The 21576-nt window shown below is 34.3% G+C and overlaps 1 long non-coding RNA gene and 1 pseudogene across 1 annotated transcript; both read right to left on the minus strand.

The window, feature by feature from the left end:
* Positions 1-14909: 14909 nt before the first annotated feature.
* LOC128551488 (uncharacterized) lies at positions 14910-16322 on the minus strand. Its single transcript, XR_008368808.1, has 3 exons — positions 16268-16322; positions 15986-16092; positions 14910-15349 (listed from the first exon to the last, which is right to left on the minus strand). It is a non-coding gene; the product is annotated as an uncharacterized LOC128551488 (long non-coding RNA).
* A 223-nt stretch (positions 16323-16545) lies between these two features.
* LOC128551489 (putative nuclease HARBI1) lies at positions 16546-19773 on the minus strand (annotated as a pseudogene).
* Between the last annotated feature and the right edge of the window lie 1803 nt (positions 19774-21576).

Below are 21576 nucleotides of genomic sequence, written 5' to 3' on the forward strand. Positions count from 1 at the left end.
TCAACTCTCAACTTTAAATGCATATATGTTCTATAATTACTCTAATATAAAAAAATTGCCCGATCTTTTCTGTAAGAAATAAAACGAAGCAATTTAAACTATTTGTTTACACTTCAACAAAGTGAAATTAAAGGCATGTACTATCTCGAGACTCTCGTGCATTTTGAACCTCGTGGTGAATAAAACTGAATTTACTTTAAAGTATGGTGTCTCAGTTGAGCCAGTTATCTGTTAATTTCAGAGAACATACATTAAAGAAGAGGTTATGACATAATGCATGTGTACGAATATTTGAAAGTCTACCCTATATAGACGACGATAGAAAACATGTGTACACTCTATATAGCAAGTCTATTATTTTCAGGTGTATATTGGACATTGATCCCAATGTTCGTAATTTTCAGATGAAGAACTCGTGATCCTTGGTTTTGTAGACAGTCTTAGTACTGGACCGCTGCTTCCGCTGTCAACACCATAATAATGTGAAGTCAGTGTCCATTTCTATGTCGGAATTGCAATACACATTTATTATCAGTTTTAAATCTATGAAGGTGTTAAAAAAATAGCATTCTTTAACAAAGAGCCAATATACAAAAAAAGTTACTTTTGAGATATTTCTGATTTTAATCATCAGGTTTTTGCGCGAAAACTTAAACTGCATTTTGTATGTTTCGTAGTTATCTACAATTGTATACAAGTTGTATTACCTCCGAACATATTTCGATGTACATTTTCTCTGCAATTTATTCTCACTGTGTTTTTAAAAACATCCTGCATAAATTCTCATATTGTATAAAACATCGATAAGTCAAAATTGGTTCTAAAGTTTACGACGCATGAAACATGTAACAAGGAATCACTGTACACATCTAACTTGTCCCGGACCAGTATGCGGAAATACAGTGGCCCAATGTTTCAAGACTGTCTAAAAAATATTTGCATATATCGTGATAAGCAAATATTTCGATTGTTTATATAATTTATAAATATAAAATTACGTATATGTGAGAAAGTTACGTTAAGTAATTTCGGTAGTTACAGCAGAAAGTGCCGAAAATTCCATTTCCACCGGATTTTCCGTGAGATAAGCAACGCGTAAGTACATCAATTCCAGTGTAATAAATTAAACCATTCTTAAACTTGCACAATCCTTGGATCGTTGCTAAATATTGTTCACACTAAGTCTTACAGGTACACCGCATATAGAAAAAATCTTATTCACACATTGCACTACTTTTATGCATGCTGAAATACTTTATTTATGCAGAAAATTTCGTTTTAATAGATGCAGTGGTCAGGTTTGAAAACAGGTTTTGTAATAAGTTTAGTTCTATTTAGTAAGACAATTCTCCTATGCATTAATTGAAACGTTGAACTAACTTTTGCCGTTCATGAATTTTTAATAAAGTAATTGAAAAGGATTTATAAATGTAAGCGACAATTTGGAAAATTAGAGGTAAAATATCTGTTTTGTTTATTTCCAAATTTCAGTTTTACTTTTTATACCGCTACTTTTAGTTAAGGTCTTGCAAACTGACCTTTTTTGTGCTATGAAACAGCGGCATTTGAAAGTTTTTGTTCACTATATTTTTACACCCCAATTGAAGATCACTCTGATTTAAGATGGCGGAAGTACCTTAATACTTTTCTAAACTTCATGATATTAACATTATCTAAATACGATTTAAAATCGATTTTTTTTTTTGAAAACAGTTTATAAGAAGAAGACATTGGAATTTTTTTTTATTTATACCAGTGCTCTCTTATTCTTTGTTTGAAGCTGAGTATTTAATACTCCTTGGTTGACGACATGATGAAATTCCTATTGCTCTAATATTGATTTGATTAAATTTTCCAATCAAATATAATTTGGTTAATGTTACATCTTTTATATTATCATTTTTTCTTATGTATCTGTTTCTTTCCAATATATTAAACCAAAACTCCATTATCTGACACAGCCTATGTTTATTAAACGTCCTCTTCTAAACTAAACGGACTTTGTGACTGTAACCATAATTTCTTCCAAAACTGCCAATTAATATTTTTTAACTTGTTAATTCTTAACATACCTCACATCCAAAGTTTAAAATCTGTTTGTTTGTTTTTGGGTTTAACGCCGTTTTTCAACAGTATTTCAGTCATGTAACGGCGGTCAGTTAACCTAATCAGTGTTCCTGGATTCTGTACCAGTACAAACCTGTTCTCCGCAAGTAATTGCCAACTTCCCCACATGAATTATCAGAGGTGGAGGACTAATGATTTCAGACATAATGTCGTTTATCAAATAGTCACGGAGAACATTTAAAATCTGTATAATTAGCATATCGAAAAGATCAAGTGTATGCGGTACTGATAAATTATGAAAATTCTGTACAATTCCCTGTAACGCATAACCTGATAGAGCTGCAAATGTTTTCAAAAATGATCTATCGGTGGTGAAAAAAGACCCGAAATTTGTGAAATTATTAATTATCTAAATTTCTGCATTCCCATATAGTAAACTACAAAACTAGTTTCCTATTAGTCTTTTCCCCCACCCCACTTAAAAAATCAAAAAAAAAAATCGGATATAATAGTGGTGTCGCCAGCATTCAATAGTAAAAATATTTGAACATTCCTGGATCAATGCCATGAAACCCTTTTAGCATAAAACTATATTCCAGATCATTAATGTACATAGCAAGGTGACAGGTACCCCTTTGACGAACCCCTAAAATACACATACAACTTTCGCTTAGGGAATTTTGTATCTTACTCCTTGACTTAACATTTTAGGACAGAAATTATTCTCCTTCTTACACCTATCTGAATTAATTTTAGCTAAAGATTATCTCTCCTATAATCAAGAACTTTCGTATAATCTACAAAGTAGACAAACTGATGCTTACTTTCGTTAAGGATATGATTTATTGCTGTTTTTGTAAGACAAAAATGTGGTCAACTGTTCCCATTTGCGATCTAAACCCTGCTCGTGCTTCAGTATATACGTGGTAGTATTAAGCCCATTTATGAAGTCATGTATTCAGAATTCTCGTGTAAAGTTTCCCTAGCTTGCTTTGTAATGTGACACTACTCTAATTTTCTTGTAAGGCTGTTTATTTTATGTTTTCCAGTGGAATATAGAGTTTTCTCAGTGAAATAAAAGTGATAATCTACAGTTTTGAAACAGTAGATTATCATTTTTATTTTTCACTGTTTTTGCCGAACTAGTTCCGGTCCTCTGTCGCGATTTAAGTCAAATTGTATATCGAGCGTTATGAATACCGGGGACCATAATGACGATGACGTCGTTAAAATGACGTCATTTGTGTTATGCTTTCTGTTGATCTTTCCCGCGATTTTCTACATTTTATAAATTACGCAACAAAAGTAGTGTTTTACACAAGAAATAAACAGAAAATTTGTTTGTGTCAGTGAAATATCAATTTTATTTCACTCGTGAGCACCTAAAAAAGTCATTTTCACTCGTGGCTACGCCACTCGTGAAAATATCAGTTTTTGATGCTCACTTGTTCTTTAGTCTATGAACGTCAAACGTCTTCTTAAAAATAATTTATCTGCCCTGATATTGTAGCTGCATTAGCTTTCTTATTAAGGTACTTGGATAAATTAGAAGTTGAATCCTCGTAGTGTTTACATCAGTCGTTGGATATAGAATGAATTCTGTGTGTGTGTGTGTGTGTGTGTGTGTGCGTGTGTGTGCGTGTGTGTGTGTGTGTTTATTTGTAGTCGTCACCGGTAACCCATATAGGCGACTCCTCCAGAAGACTGTTAATAATGTGAGTGGGAGGATAGTGCAAGATAAGAAGACGCTCCAATTGGTTCATTAGCGTGTCAGGTGTAAAACACCCATACATGGGACTCTTATACCAATGTTAGAAATTTTAGTTGGAGAAGCGGGGGGCTCGAACTCACGACCCAAAGTTTCGTAATCAAACAGTGATGCCACTGGATCACTGCGTCTGCTCTTAATGCATTCTCTGTCAAGCAGCAGTGCGCTTTGATTGGTGCAATTTATAGAACTTCTTTCGGATTGATCCAATGTCTACATACATGTATAACATAATGTGTGATGCTGGCTGAACCAAATAAGTCGTATTAACCCAAATCCTATTATTTACAGCAATTCAACTATAATTATAGCAATGGTAGCACGAAAATGGAGTCAAGCACTATCTGTGCTTATGTGTTTCGCTATCAATATATCAGATATACAAATTATTCTGACAGTAGTGACAAACCGTTGAAATCCTCTTTATTTGTTTGTTTTTTGTTTTGCGTTTGCTATGATAAAACTTTAAAATGAGTCAATTTAAACTCAAGAATTTTGTTCACTTAACGGCATGGCACCATATCAGTTTATGAGAGATTTCCATTTTTTAAAAGTAGTTTTTCTATTGGATAACCTTTCTTTGACATTCTGATTTACATCTTCAGTTTTAGCCGTAGGTATTCTAACAGTCAAATTACTAGACTGTCAAATAACAGGACATTTTAGAGCTAGTGGTACACCATGTTTCGACACGGATTTTATGATCTTTTTAAAATATGTCAAATGCGCATTTTCTCTTATTTTATTTTAGATAGCGTGTATAAATGAAGAAAATCCACATAAAAATATTGACTTGACTAAATATTTAATTGTTTATAGGTAAACATTTATTCTTTGGTTAGCTCTATTAGTTTCATATATGTACTTAATGCAATCTCCAATACTTTTTTCAGCACCTTAAAAATCATCTTTATGAACAATGTTTCACTGCAATTGATAGAACAAAACTGGAACTGTTTGCGGACGGAAAGTTTCCGCCATTTTTAATACGCTACTATAAGGAAAGGTGTAAAGGAAAGGGATTTGTTTGGTGTTACTTTTACTATTAATTGTAAATGTAAGAAAAGGATTCAGCCACTGGTTGTATGTGCTGATGAGAATATGCGGTTCTCGGGAACTGGTCAACGTGAAGAAGTACTACGATCTTTAACTATAACTAGTGAAAGACTTCTATAGGGTTGGTATTAATTCTCCCGCATTGAGCGTACACACGCATTGAATGTACACTAATAAGCCTATTTAAACCTAACCCCAACCTTAAGTCAGTATATTATACACTCACCACGTGCGTACATCTAATAGAGGCGATTTAATGTTTGCGATTGTTACAGCCGGGCCAAGGCTTTATTTATATGCTATGCTATCCGAAAAAATGACTTTAAGACCCACCACAAAATAGTGACCTATTTTACCTCCGATTGAAATTCATCACATTGTCTTTACCTAATATATATCACTGTCAATTTGTTACTAGAAACTTGTATTTCTCTTTTTTTTTTCATGCATTTCATGTATAATTACCATCATGGAAATTCAAAAGAATACAATTATTTTGTGGCGTGTCTTTAACAACGTACGAAATATGAAGTGAATAACGCACCAAGAGCAGTTTCATTCACGTTAATAAGTGAACACATTTCCAGTTTAACAAATTGAAACCGTTCGTATATTCTTAAGTGAGTTAAGATATTCCAACATTTATTCGGAAAATTAATCAAAATCACGTTGTTTTTCCAAAATTACAATTTTAAGAATGAGTCAACATAGCTTTGAGATGGTGCGAGCTCACCGTCATCCTTGAAAGCTTTTTAAAGTTCAAAATTTTAGATCTGTTCACTTTTCCTTTCAGCGTTTTAGATACACTGAATGAAAATTAACACTTTTTTCACAAAGTTAGACACTTTTCTCAAAGCTAAACCCAAGAAACCAAAGTAGGCGTAATGTATATCGGTCAGTCTATAAGCATGGATAGTTTTTGGCAGTTTACATTTTAGTCCTAATTCTTGAACCAAAAAGAAAACAAGAATAGATATATAACAGGGAAAGCCACGTTCCAAAAGCGCAGCCTCCCCAAAGGTTAACCTAGCAGACGGACGTGTATGGGTGGCGGTTACCACCTATTTAGTAAATATACAACCCATTCATTAACAACCCAGTCGATGCAGTACATTTTAACGCCGTCTTGTCTAATATTCCGTTCCGTTCAGTACTTTTCACTCAATGCATTGTATTTAGATACAATTTGATACAAAACTTCATTCCACCCATTTAAACATGAAACAAAACGTTAAAAAATTGTTGCTATGCACCGAAATGTGAAACCGTCCAACAAGTTACGGTGCCATGCAGCCCAGTGTGAAGACGTTAGACGCAATATAAGTTCATGCAGTGTAAAATGAGATGATTCATTAAAACTAGATGCATCTTAAAACCCCGTTGTTTAGGTGGCAGGGGAGCAGTTTCGTAGTTTGGCCCCGGTCGATTTTCTGTATAAACAGGACAGGGTAGATATAAAGGCATATCTGTCTTACTGGTTATTTATCATTATTAATTCTTTAATATATCTGGGGAATGAGGAACGGTTAATGATTCTACATGGCGGGTGTTTTAAAATTCCTAGCTTCGTACTTCCGGTTGAGGCTAAAACATAAACATCAGAACAAAAAGTCGACCAGACGCTCGGCTGTTATCCATCCACTTTTTTTCAAGTGAACATTAGGGAAATAAGGTGGTGGTTGGGAGACACATTCCACGCTACCTGGGTATGCATCTATATTCGCACTATACATATATGCTACGAAATTGGATTTAAAAATACAAAATAGATGAATGGCAGAGTTCAAAGTGAGGCCAGGTTAGGCTAATTTTGGTCTATAAAATTTGGGTGATTTGGCCAATTTTCACTACATCTGGCATGGAAAGCGACAGGTGCATAGGACTGGAGAGTCGTCTTTATGTAGTCTATAGTATCTGCAATAGTCCATAGTAGTTTCAAAGAAAAATAAGCAAAAACGAGATTTCTGTGGATATTTCAACACTGGTACCCACACGTCAATGTGGAATTCGCAAATTTGCACTCCCCTGCCACCTTAAATAATAAACGATGTATTAAATCTTGATGCCATGAAGTGCAATGTGAAACCCTATACAGTGCAAAACGGAATGACTCGTTGACAATGTCTAATGCATATAGAAAACGAAGCGGTAAATAAGTTCTAGTTATTGTTCGAGGTTTAGGTCTGTATGGTGTTTATAGACCCACGAGGAGATTTGAGAACCGAGCGAGCGTAACGTTCTAAGTTTTCAAATCACCTCACAGGTCTACAAATACCATGCAGACCCATTCCGAGGCTAATAGCTGGCGTACCTACACGCTCCTTTGTTTTAAATAGGTTAGACTAAGCTCAGGTTTGTTTCGGGTTTGTAAAACGTTTGTTTTAGGTACGCATGATTGAAACAAATTCAGAAAAATAGGAAGGACACCATGTGCCTAAAATGGTCGGGTACTAAAATTGCCCGACTTTTTACGCACCTGATAATATACGACATTTTTATTGCATGAACGACCCATGCCCATTTGGTACACAGTAGGATAATTAAAGGTTATCAATGTTTGTCCAAACACATCCTTTCATAATACGGATTCTTCAGGATATGACACAGATTTTATTTTATCACAGTTTTTAATCAGCTTTGAAGAAACTGTTAAGTTTATTTATTTGCTGCATTGTCCTATATATAAACATGTATTTATAAAGATTTGTTATTAAATTATAACAATATCGTCTGGATCACGTGTCATATAACTCTCTTGTATGATCTTGTAATTACCTCTCCCAGTCGGGTACATTACCTCAATCGGATTATATATCGGGGTAAAATAAGAAAAACAGAAAAGTAAAAAAGCTTGGATAACTTTTTAGTATAACTTTGACAACTTTGTGAGATATTAAGAATCAACAATAGAGTGAGATTATTCCGATGTTGGTTGTTAAAATTCAGATTTTATTTAACAAAACAAAATAGATATAATTGTTTATGGGTGATAAGTAGATATATCAAAAATATTAACTAATATATGAAAACTTTAGAAATAAGAACTTATCTGGAGATACTGTAACTTTTGACAATTCAAGTTTATTGTTGTTGTCAGTAACACAACTGAAAAAGTATTCAAGGTATTAAGTTGTCATTTCTTTCAATTTACGGTATAGAGGACATTTAGATGAAATTCGATGTTTCATCTGTCCTTTTTAAATTCTATTGATGACTCACCTTTCTTGAACAAGCTATGCCTCAACCATTAAATATGGCGATGTAGCGGAGAACAGGCCCCGTGTTCACAAAACATTTTTCGGTCTTAGCTGAGTTTGAAATTTAAAAAAATTAACATCAATTTTACTAAAACGTGAAGACTCAATTCCAACTGAAATTTACAATCAATATTGAAAAGTCATATGACAATAGTAATTAACTTAAAATTTAGTTTTAAACATGCTATTTAGATATAAATGACAAATACAGTTTCATTATCAAACTCAGCTGAGATAGAAAATGTTTTGTGAACACGGAGCCAGGGCATATGATATGCAAGTAATTATATTTACGTGAGTTACCATATTAAATATATAGTTTTACACCAAGGTACAATTATATAATTGATTATTCAATCACTAATTACAACAGAAGAGAGAAAATTGAGTTTAATGATTTGGGGTAGTCACATGATACTTTCTTATTTGAAATGTTCTCAGTGTTATAACAAGCTTTTGTCATGCAATATTTAATTTGAACCGCCTTTTCAAGAAAATCAATGTAATCCTGATATTTACAGTTTCTCTAACATCTCAACCTTAATCTTGTAAAACTTGTACATATTGACAATGCAGGAATCCGATTTTCTACATAGTTTTACAAAAATAAATCGCAAACACTGAATTTAAGATCTACAGTGCTAAATTTTGATTTACTAAACTTTTCACACAATGACCGTTTCAAAATTTGATTTTGTCGCCAATGAGCATCTTTCCTATGAAAAAACCAAAGCAAATATATGATGATTTGTAATTTGTCTACTCTTTATGACTTTCTGATCTGCATTATGTTCGGTTCAGCACACAAGTTCCGATGAATAATTCGTCTCGTTCTTCTATTTGCTCATTTTGTCCTAGTGTGTTTGCTTTGAGTGTGTGTTGGCCGTGGGAACGTCTATGGACGGCGATTACCGCAAAAATTAATAAATATACAATCCATCCATAATTAAGTCAGTCAGTGCAGAGCATTTCAACGTCATCTAGTCTAAATCTCTATCCCGTTCAATAAATTTGCATTCAACGCATTGTATTTTGAAACCATTTAATACAAAGCTTCAAGCCGCCCATTGAAACATAAAACGATGCATTGTATATAAGATTAGGTGCAGATGGAAATATCCGGCTCTAGGGTAACTGTCTATGGCGGTAACGAGGCTCTTGCCGAGTTACCGCTTAAACAGTTACCTGAGAGCCGAAGGATTGAATTCTTTTCTTGCATGCCATATTCAAGAAATATTAGTAAAACTAAATTCAAACAAATGATTTTCTTATAGCACATTTTTCTTAAAGTAGCGTATTAACAAAGCGCGGGAACTTTACGTCCGTAAACAGGAAGTACGTAATGATGTTACCAAAACGGAAACAACGTAATAGTTTATCATCTGCAGTAAAACGTTATGTTTTTCCGTAAAATGAATTTTTAACCGAGAAATATGTTATAAGGAACAAAGAGAAACTTTCAAGGTATTTGATTTTTATTCTGTTTTACGTAAAACATTATTGTTTAATTTCTTGTTGAGCATCTATAGGTGCCGCCCCTATTCAAGGGTCTCCCATGTTCAGATCTATTAGATTTGGTCTGAGTTTCGGTTACGTACAAATTAGATACATCGATGCATAAATTAAAAATATACTTATCAATTTCCTTCAATTTTTCCTTGGATTGGTTCGATATATCTGTCTGAACCTAACCTTAAAATCGAATCTTTATTTTTTCTGACAACTTCCGCCACTTTCTACATTTAAACATAGTCGTTGTTGAAAACGTGTTGCTTAAGTGTGAACCGGCTACCTGTATTGCTGGCAATCTAACATTTTTCTTTAAATTGCAATATACCTTGTACTGTTTAACAACGACGAATTGTTTACAAACAAACATGCTGATGTATGTTTCAGTTATCAATTACGTTGTTATATCCTAATGCATGGCAGCTGTAATTATCATGTTTTTGCTGCGACTGGCATTGACCGAATTTGACCATAGTTTATAAAACCCTAGCGACATATATATTCTGTATGTGCTTGATTGTGAATGCAAACTATTACCATACTTACACCAAGAAAATAGGATAATTATTCTCTCACAAGGGTATTTCTACTATCTGATAACTTCGGTAAATCATATAGAGATAAATATTTCATTTCCTTGGTGAATTCTTATCTTTTAATATTTGAAATTTGAATTCACGGAATAAGAATTATGCGTTAACATTAAACGAAGATCAATGTAACTACTGTTTTAAGACCTGCAATTATCAGATACGACATTGCACTTTATTTAAATTTTAAATAACATACCCTTTCCTTCTCCAAACTTTGCGACAGCAAGATTAATTGAGCAGGAAAGGGTGTATTCAAGTCACAGTGACCTTGGCTATAGCAACAAAAACAAAAGAAAACCCTCCTTTTTATTGTGCATAATACTAGATTTGGTAAATATTTCATAAATATCATATCACAACTTTCTTGGTAACATTTTGGCCTCAAAGTTGAACGTGTACCTTTCGTAAGTCGATTGCTATTTTTTTATGAATCAGTTCGTGTAATTTAGTAAACCTCTCTGATCAGCTTTCGTTCTCTGCAACTTCAAATGATCCTCTTAAAGCGTGTTTATGTTTCTAACTTGTATGTAATTTGTCTGGCAATGAATCCTGAAGGATAGACGTCTGTCGACCCGATACAGAAATTTAGCAATTTAACTTTTCACAACCTACAGCCAATTGTATAAACAATGGTTAAAATATACCACGGTTAAACTATAACCGCGGTATATACCGTGGTAAGGTAACCACTGGTTATTTTCTCTTGTATAAACCAGTTTAACCGCGCGGTAACCTAACCACGTAAAATATCAATTTAACCACGGTAAATTTTCCGATAATGCACTGCGTGCATGACGTAATTTTCGCGGACAAATGTCAGACGACTGTTTGTCAACAAACATGGCCGCCGTTACAGTTATTGTACCAAAACAAAGGGCAAAAATGTTCTCTATACGAGAAATAGATGTTATTACGGAGTTTATGAAAACTCATCTCAGCACCCTGCGAGCAAGTCACACGCAAGGAGGACCAGGGCGGCACAACGACAGGCCAAGTTGTGGGAAAAAGTGACCGCCGAGATAAATGCTTGTGGTAACGGTCCTCGGACCGTGAAACAAGTAAAAGAAAAGTGGAGGAATATGGGTTTGTTTATTGTCTTTTCACCAAGTGATATTTGTAATTTTTGTAGATCTACTGATCTGGATTCAAACCCGAGAACTTGAGTTCTCTAAGAAGCACTCTACCACGTCGCCATTTTATAGAATATACAGTAGCGATAGTAGGGGGTATTTATATAAGTGCTATATTTTACCTCTACTACATGTACATATTTAGTATTATTTACTGAGCTGTAGGGATCAAGAAAGTTACTTCACCTCAGAGGAATTTTAAAATATTTGGCATTACAGTATAGCAAGTGGTCATCACATAGAAATATTTCTTTTACTGATTACATTCTTAGTTTTAACTTTTACAGACAAGTGAATATTGCTAAAATTCAGGTAAAGATGGCGAAAACAGATGTGTCAGCAGAGAGGACCAGTATGAGGAAGACTGGAGGAGGCCCGCCACGGCCGGAGATGTCACAGACTTCTCAGACTGTGGCGAGCCTGTACGAGAGCTCAGCATCTTTTCATGGTGTGTGTTCAGATGCTGACACACTCATCAATGTTTCTGGTAAGAACGTAAAATTATAATATAAATAGTTAAAGGATATAACTTTCCACATGAATACACAACGATTGCAATGTACCGAACACCGACGCAATCCTCTTAGAAAATTACAAAACAATGAATAATTTCCATTTTCATATAAAACGACAATTGAAATCATTTCGTCATTGTTGTTGATGCAGGCTGCACAGTGTCGATATAGGACAGCAGGTTGTAGACCATCTAGATCTGCTCAGCTGGGACCAGCAGGACACAGAGACAGAGACCAGCGAGAGTGCGGATACAACTACCAGGAATATATTCTCCGTAGCTGGTGATTTATTAAGTTTAACTCTAATAAATGTTGTCTTTTTTATCCTAAATCTGTTTCATTTTAGATAAAAATAACAATAAGCAAATTAAACAATAAAAATGTAAATTGACTCACTGTTAATACATTTGTACTATCAAAGTTGTAATTCCTACAAACTTCTTCCAATTCCCCAGTAGCTGTATCCAATCCTAGACGAATCAGTTATAAACAAACAAGCTTTTCAAACATCGATGAAATTCAGGCACCAATCGCACCATGTCCTTGAAACAATGTGTGAAATTAAACAATTTCCAAACGCATGGTTCAAAGATAACCTGTATTTTTAGCATCCTTTGTGGAATATTTCCAGTCCGCAACATATCTAGTTCCTTATAGATCTACAATATCAGTTTTCAATAAAATTATTCATCTCATCTCATCTAGTCCCGTTTACGAAATGCAAGAAAATTTAAATTCTTTTCTCCGAAACCAATTCGTGACGTAGGGCACGAATGACGTAAGAATGCAATGGCCATAATTGAGCAGCGCCATGATAAAACCAACATAGTGACTTTGCGACCAGCATGGATCCTGACTAGCCTACGCATCCGTGCAGTCTGGTCAGGATCCATACTGTTCGCTTTCAAAGCCTATTGGAATTAGAGAAACTGTTGGTGAACATCATGGAGCCTGATCTGGATCCATGCTGGTCGCAAAGCCACTATGTTGGTTTTCCCATGGTGCTGCTCAATTATGTAAATTTATACGGGGCGCACAAGGGAAACAGTACCCTTTAAACAAACAATCAGTCGATAGAATATATGAATTTTATCTTATGTCACGCTAATAGAAGGAGAATTTTGCAATACTTAATATAATACATTTTAAAATATATATTTAAACAATGGTTGTTTATCATTTTATCAATTTCTAGTACCTATGTTTTTACTTTAAGACACTGTATAAACATAAACATGTCCTGTTCTATGGTAGGCCGGTTGTGCACTGTTGTAAATTGCTTGGTTGTGCGTGTTCTAATCCCATTCTAACACGTTCGAATTACACCTGGAAAGGATACTTATTTAAAGTCTAATTCAGGCGGAATAGCCAAAAGTAGGTCAATTGCGAAAAGTGTTTTAAAAAGAAAATCTTTAAAAAAAAGTGTTGGAATTCTTGATACTTAGTAAATGCCAAATGCGTCCATTAACTTCAATGTGAATTATTGAATGAACAAAAATATGATATTTATCATTTACTGTTTCTTACGCAGCTGCTTTGTGCAACATCAACCAGCCAACAGGGACAGAAGCAGCGAGGCAGGCGGATACTGTGCCAGAGGGGGTCAGTATCCAACCTGACTATCCAGAGGATTCTTGTGTACCATGCGCAAACCGTTCTAGTAAGTTTAATACATTTTACGGTTGTATCATCACTGGTGAAGGAGTTGACGTTTTGTTTTAAATATGTTCTGCATAATTCCGGCTATGTATAGATGGCCGTAGAAGCGTTAGAGGTAAAAGTACATTGAGCCGTGCCACGAGAAAACCAACATAGTGGGTTGGCGACCAGCATGGATCCAGACCAGCCTGCGCATCCGCGCAGTCTGGTCAGGATCCATGCTGTTCGCTAACAGTTTCTTTAATTGCAATAGACTTTGAAAGCGAACAGCATGGATCCTGACCAGACTGCGCGGATGCGCAGGCTGGTCTGGATCCATGCTGGTCGCAAACCCACTATGTTGGTTTTCTCATGGCGCGGCTCATTTATTTTATTCTTTGGTCTGACCTACTGTAATGTTATTTTACAACAATTCACTGTTCAGGCGTCACAATTATTACTTAATTGCGTCAAACGGCATAGCGGCGCGTTGAAAAAGAAACCAACAAAAAGGCAAATATTTGGCGGACGTCGTAAATGATGTACCTAAACGTGCTTGGTAACGTGTTAAAATCGAAGTAATAGAACCTATTTTGTAATTTGCTCTTGAATAAATTGTTTGTCATTCAGATGCGTATTATTATTTTACTCGGGATTCACCATCGTGGCATTATTCTTCGCATCTGAACTCCAACAATGATTTTATTCAACGACAAATCACTGGATGAGATACATTATTTCTTAAATTATTATTTGGCTGTGGAAGACCAATATCATAAAACCATACTTACATACATTTAAACCCGATTTCTTCTCTTGTTTAAAAATATACCACCGAGTTTTGCAAATAACAACGCTATAAAAAGTTGAGTTCTCGTACATAAAGCATATAATTTGATTTTTTCTTTTACAGCTGTCACCACACAGAAGCAATCATCGAGCACAAGTTATCAGCAAAAGAAAAGCAGTAATCACAAAAGGTTAACACCTAATTGTAAAATAACTTGTATAATTTAGTAACACTGTGGTTGTTTTCTATATTTTGTTCGTTCCTCGTTGCTTCGAAAGTTCTAAAAGGAATGCATTTTTCTTGAATGAAAATAAGCTGTAACATAATGATGTATGTATTTTTAAAACATTGATATTCTGTAATAGTGAAATGTTACTTTCTATAAATTAAATATATTACACTTGCTATACTTTTGCCGAAAACAACAAGAAAAACAACACTAATACAACAGTAGTTTACATACACACCATGGTAGCTAACTGATGATTTTCTTATGTTGTAGAACACTGAAGGACCTCCAAACGGTGTTGTACTTTGAAAAACAGATTGATCTAGCCGAGGCACAGATGGAATGCTTCAAACAAGATTTCAAAGCTAGCCGATGTTTTAATCGAGAAATTCAAATAACTTTTGAAATTATTATCTCAGTAATTCTTGATAGTTGATACATGTACATTATATGTCATTCCAGACTTCTGAATATATATAAAAGCTGAAATATGAAAATAAATTATGAAACCAAAATAAATTGGTGTTAAAAGTGTCAAGTCTTCACTTTCCATAAAACGTCAATGTATGGTGTGATTTAATCATCGGTTTCTTCTGTTATTACTGATTCTGAAAATAAGCACGAGCCACATGGTCTCGAACTCCTCGCCCATCCATTCGGCCATTAAAGATGTCGGCGGGAGGCTGATCCAGATCACCGGCTTCTTCCACCTCTGGTTCACCCCACTGCAGCCTCAGATTATGGAGGACAGCACACGCCACGATTACACGTGTCACCCTCTGAGGCTTCATGCGTATCTACAATGATAAAATATAACAGTGTAAATATGAACTGCGTATTACCAATTTATGCAGAATATACTAGTATCTAACTTGACCTACTGACCTACTTTTTTTCTTTTTGAAGCTACAGCAATCAAATTTTAATCATGTTTTTTGACAGTTTTGCATTTAAATTTCAACTTCGACCTTGGCTAACCTACTTGACGTACTGACCTTCTTTACTTGCTTTTTTTGGAAATTACAACATTGAAATTTCAATTATGAATTCAGTTTTACATGCATATTTGGACTTTGACCTTGAGTGACCTTGACCTTTTGGCATCCTTTCTGTTTTTGAAAGTACAGCATTGAAATTGGAACCATATTATACTGATTTCAATGCATATTTCAACACTGACATTGACTTACCTAGACTTTAACATTTGACATTTTTCAAGTTTTTCAAACTTGCAGTGCTCAGCGAAGTTTGAACCATATGCATAACTATGAATGGAGAATTGAATTTTTCAGCTAGACATATCAATACTTCATAGCGATTGAACTTCTTCCATATAACAATTATATTGTTTTCTAGTGATTGCACTTTTTTTTGGATAGACATAAAAACTGTAGTTTATACTCATTGTCCTTATATATCGGAAACTAACTTACTTCCCCATGTAAAACATGGAATGTCCTCTTCCATACACCAAATGTCCTTTCAACCAAATTCCGTGTGGAGATGTGCGCCCGGTTGTACCTCTCCTCTGTTTCATTCCCTAAAAAGTTATTTATTAATTGCATCAATTATAAATTTGATATTTAATTTGTCGCAAGTATCAATCATTTCAGTTGATTAAAGTGCAATACCATTAAAACAAAAGTACTTGTACAGTGAAAACTCCCAATATTGTAACATAATTGTTCAATACACAGAATAAGCCAAATACATACCAGGCTGCAAGAAAGGTGTTAGCAGAAATGGCCGACAGGGGTAGCCACTATCCCCAACAAATATCCGCGCTTGGATCTGAAATTATAATGTGATAAAGTAAAATACCAGTAATGTAACGGTATTGAAAAGTAAAACTGTGGTAGATTTGATTTTAGCATTAAACGGCATATTCATATTCCTTTTTATATTAACTGCATATTAAAATTAAATGCAACATATTGACTGTACTGTTAACTATTTCAACTAACCTTTAAGAATGACCACTTTGATACTACAATCAATGGAACATACCTTGGTGATGAGCTTCAAGGTACCGGCCTACATTAGAAACTCGTAAGATGTGGCTGTCATGGCAGCTTCCAGGCCAACAGGCATTGATGCTTGTGAACATCCCTGTGTATATAATGTGTATGTGTGACATTCACTTAAACAAATAACAATTGGCATAATGAGCAGTATCAATTTTGCAAATTGTATTAAGCAAACGGTGTTTCGCATACACTGTAGTTTTAAACACATGTTATAGCCCGAATTAATGACATATCAGCAAAGGGGTCTAGCCACAAGCTCTAACAACTTAAGACCAATTCTCTGTAATATTTATTAAATGACATTTTTTTTGATAAAATAAAAAAAAAAACACTTCTACTTATAAGGTATAAATACTTTCAGTGGTAAAATGAACGTTTCTGTTATCAATTTACATTAACTTAAGCATGTAACAAACTTAATTTTTGGGATTTGAAATACAAATATCCCAGCCATTTTCATCCAGCATATTGTTTTTAGTGAATATTTTAAAAATTGATATTTTAACAATCAAATTAAGTAAATTAGATGATCTACATTACAGTTTAGTTATTATTTTGCTAGATACAAATTTAGATGTATATAATTCTTTCAAACTATCAAGACAATGACCAGACTTTTCAAGGATAGCTTTAGTTAATGTAGATTTAAGACTTGGCTTAGTTTATTTAGAAAAAAAAACCCTGATCATGCACATTCCAGTGCCAGTAAATACTCAGTAAATACAAACTGAAGTTGCAGACATATTTCCCAATTCTTTCTGAATTAATCAAAATACACAAATAAATCTACTTTTTTTTTTTTTTAAATAAATACATGCAGGTAAAATAGAATGTTATATACATTGTATATCTTAGAATGAATGCTGTTTTACAGATGACAGTATTATTGTTACATGAATGAGGTCTTAAATTTTTATTTTTGAAAAATGAATTTCCTCAGAAAATATGATTTTATGATACAGTCTTGAGTGAAAAGAGTTGTAATGTTATAACAGTCTCACAAAATCAAGTATACTAATTCAACCATTATTTTGCTATATTTTCTAAGTATTTTTTAAAGATTGAAAAAACCCAACCACAATAAGTTTATCTTTGGTAGAAAATAACCAATTAGATCTGTTTGTGATTGTGGGTAATAAGACTTCATGTATAATTATGCTGTAAACTGGTAACCAAATCTAATGGGAACTGCAAAACATGTTCTTTTTTTACAAATATTTAAAGACTGTCATGTGTCTTTTTCTTTTAAATATGTTAAAATGCATCTTTTTCAAAATACATTAATTTTTATTAAATTTAGATATAACAATTTTAATGTTATACATGCAAGATTAATCAAGCAATAATAGAATTTTTTAAATTTAATTCAAGGTCAAGAATTGAGTTATTTTTCCATTAAAGGGTCTTTGGTTAAAACATTATGAAAATTTTTAGAAATGACTTTCTCAATTTTTTCCATAAATCTGAAAAAGAAACATTCATGCAAAAAACATAATTCTATTTTCAGGGAGGGTGTCCAGTGCTAGTACTTCTATTCACTGTCAAAGACACCAATCACTCTTTTGGTCTGTGGCAATCAAAAATAAAGGCAGATCTTCACTGTTCAGATGTCCATAACTTATTATAAAAACCTGATTGATGATTCCCCACTTTCAGCCTCTCTATTTGGAAAACAACAACAAAAACACCATTTCTAAACATTTTGCCTTCACGGTGACACACTGCATCTCTACCTTAGAGATAAATGTCATCTTGTCAACACTTTAACTACCTGGATCAAGCAGTTAAGTCACAGACTGCAGTTAATTTTAGCAGTCCTTTTATTTTCATTTGATACACATCCAGCTTCACATGCCTATTTAGCATAAAATCTCTGACTGTCATTTTGTTAATTTACAAAAAATTACAAAATCCATGTATGCATCTTCGTTTCTATGGTAACCGGGACATATATTGAACAGGAGTTTCTGAATTTTGCATCCTCCTCAGGAAAAATCGGTATAAAGGAAATCTGTGAATATGGGTTTCCAACTTTTTTTTCGTTACAGAGAATTTGTCTTTGCTCTGCCCTGCATGTATACTGTAAAAATACCACACCGGCCTTTCATACAGTTACTTTAGCAAGGTACTTGTATGATGTCATCAGTAAAGTGATGTCATCAATACACTTGTGTGTACACATATTATGTTTACCAATTTCAAGGTTAATAAACAGTGTAAAGGCGAGATATTGTATTAACTATCTCTTGAGAATCTGTAAATTTAAGTATACATATGGAATTAGGAATTACCTGTGTTTAAAGTGACAGTAGGTCTGTAAAATGAAATGCTGCATGAAATGCCTGCGAAGCTTCTGTAGATGTACTGCTGAATATGGATTATCAAGTTAACAAGTAAGATGTTTGCTTCTATATTTCACATATCGATGTAAATGTAGAGCTAGTGCACAAGGTGCAATACCATACTTAAATTACAAACAAAGGAAACATACCTTTGTGATCGCAGGTCGCCTGGACATTTATACTGTGTTGGTGTTTTCTGTTAACAAATGCAGCCTCATCTGGATAACCAGGCGAAATTATTTTAACATGGGTCCCGTCAATACAACCAATTACAGATGGGAACCCACGAATGGCGTAAAATCCACTCATGATCCGTCTTCGGTCGTGGTCCGTCACAGGAAACTTGATAAATTGGTCTTTCAGTCCAAATAGTACGTCGGTAACGTCTCTCACGACCGGGAGACGGTAGAAACGTCTACGCCAAAGGTGTCGCCGATAACCTGCATGAAATTACCTGTAGCAAGAAATCTCAATGTTATCAAAATTTGTTGCCGTGGTGTCAGGGCTTGGTTACGTCGCGTCCGTCGCTCCAAAGTTGGTCCAACAAGTTCAACAAGTCTGTCTATGTTGTCAGCTGAAAACCTGTACCTTTGGCGTAATTCTTCATCCGTCAAGTCCGTCAATTGTCTGTCAATACGTCGAAACTGTCGAGGTCGTCTATGTCTTACAAAATGAATGGCGGCCATGTTTGAGTGGTTACTTTGTGGTTACCAAGCTCCTGTAGGTAGGTTAAAACTAACCGTGGTTATATCGCGGTTACCACGTATGACGTTATCTATACAATCGCTTACCACGATGTAACCATGTTGGTTACTGGCACTTAGTGGTTACCGCGCGGTTAAAAGTTTTATACAATTGGCTGCTACTGTCCTCTTGCAATTAGTTCCTGGATTTCTGGCTTTGTAACTGACCGTTCCAAGGCGGTGTCCCTTTTTTCAATTTGTTTATGTTGGGTATGTTATCTTGACTGTTGTTGGCGTAGCTCTCTTCTTTCTCCGCCCCACCCTAGCCTTATCTCCCCCCTTTCCCCTTGCATTTTCGCTACCTTGCATTTGCATTTGCGCTTCCTTGTATTTGCCCCCAATACCCCTCCTTTGACTAAGAGTTATCGTGCCCATAATAATTTTGTCCGCCGTCCGTCCAATTGCATGCAGTTAAACAAGAAGCCAAAATGCATATACAAAAGTATCTGTATACAAACGTGATAGGACCGAAGAAATAATATATACGTAGAAGTCTATTGATTTATTTTGGCCTTAAACATACGTTAAACGGCCTACAAAATAATACCACATTAAGTATTGCGTGCAAAAAGAAAGGATCAACTTTTGCTAAGTAAATATACGATTTTTGATACTTTGAGAAGTCATTGAACGAAATTTAGACTTTATCAAATATGCATTAAAACATCACAACTGTCTCCGTTATATAGTCACACTGCGTTTTGCTTCTTTTACAATGAGAACTATATCTCTTCTGTCAGTTTACAAATACAAACACGGTTATCTTAGGGTAAGCATAAAAATATAAGAATGTCAGTAAGTTATGACCAATATCTGAGGAATTAGATATTCGATAGTATGCTGTTTTTCCCCAGATGATACAGAGATTTCCATAACTGTCAAACATGATTGAGGGTGTATTTATCATTTCTGTTCATTTGCGTTCGTAGCGCTTTCATAGTTCCATCTAAGGACATTTCCAGAGAAGTGACGATGCCATTTCTATTCAAATACGAATTTTTATTAGAAAACAAAATGTATCATACTTTAGAAGCAAGGAATACAACCAAGCGAAGTAATAGCAGACTTTTTGACTGAGTCTGTTCAATAGAAAAGTTCTTTTATAAAAATAATTGAATAGAGTCCGTGATACCAATTACCAAGGACCAAAGCATGTAACACTGAGTCCAAGCTTTTGTTTCAACATATTTATATTTTAGAAAGCCCTTGATCAATTAATATTAGACTGAACCCAATTTATAGGTAGTTATAGCCTAATTGGTTCTTACAGAAATAAAAGATCTGGGGCCGTATTCATAAAGCATCTTAAGTATAAGTTTTGACTTAAGTTGAAGATTTTACTTAAGTTTGTGGTAATATTAGCTTAAGTCTAAGTAAAAAACTTAAGTCCTATTCATAAAACAGCTTAAACTTAAGATACGTAAGAAATGACTTAAGTCAGAAAACAAAATGGCGTCGTGAATACAATTAAAGTGTTGTTTTTCAGATAAAAGCACTTTAAACATAATTGTGCATGTTGTATCTGTCAGAAATTAATGTGTTTTTTTTACTGTTTTCGTCCACAATAAAAGCCAAGAATTACTTATTAAGTTGTTTTATGAATAACAAATATACTTAAGTAAAATAAATTTCTTACCTAAGTAATACTTAAGTAAATAATCAATTTCTTATACTTATACTTAAGATGCTTAATGAATACGGCCCCTGGTCAGATTTATATATAAGATAAGATAATCTTTTATTATAGTGACTTGTATTTACGTACATAATAATAAACAGGCATATATACAATAATAGAGTACACCCGGCCACACGGGCCTATAAGTCACCTTAACTAACAATGTGACATCTAAACGCAATTACACACAAATGGACCAATTAATGCTCATTCTATATAGAAACTCAATAATCA

Source organism: Mercenaria mercenaria, unplaced genomic scaffold (assembly GCF_021730395.1).
Source record: "Mercenaria mercenaria strain notata unplaced genomic scaffold, MADL_Memer_1 contig_1151, whole genome shotgun sequence".
NCBI classification, from domain to species: domain Eukaryota; kingdom Metazoa; phylum Mollusca; class Bivalvia; order Venerida; family Veneridae; genus Mercenaria; species Mercenaria mercenaria.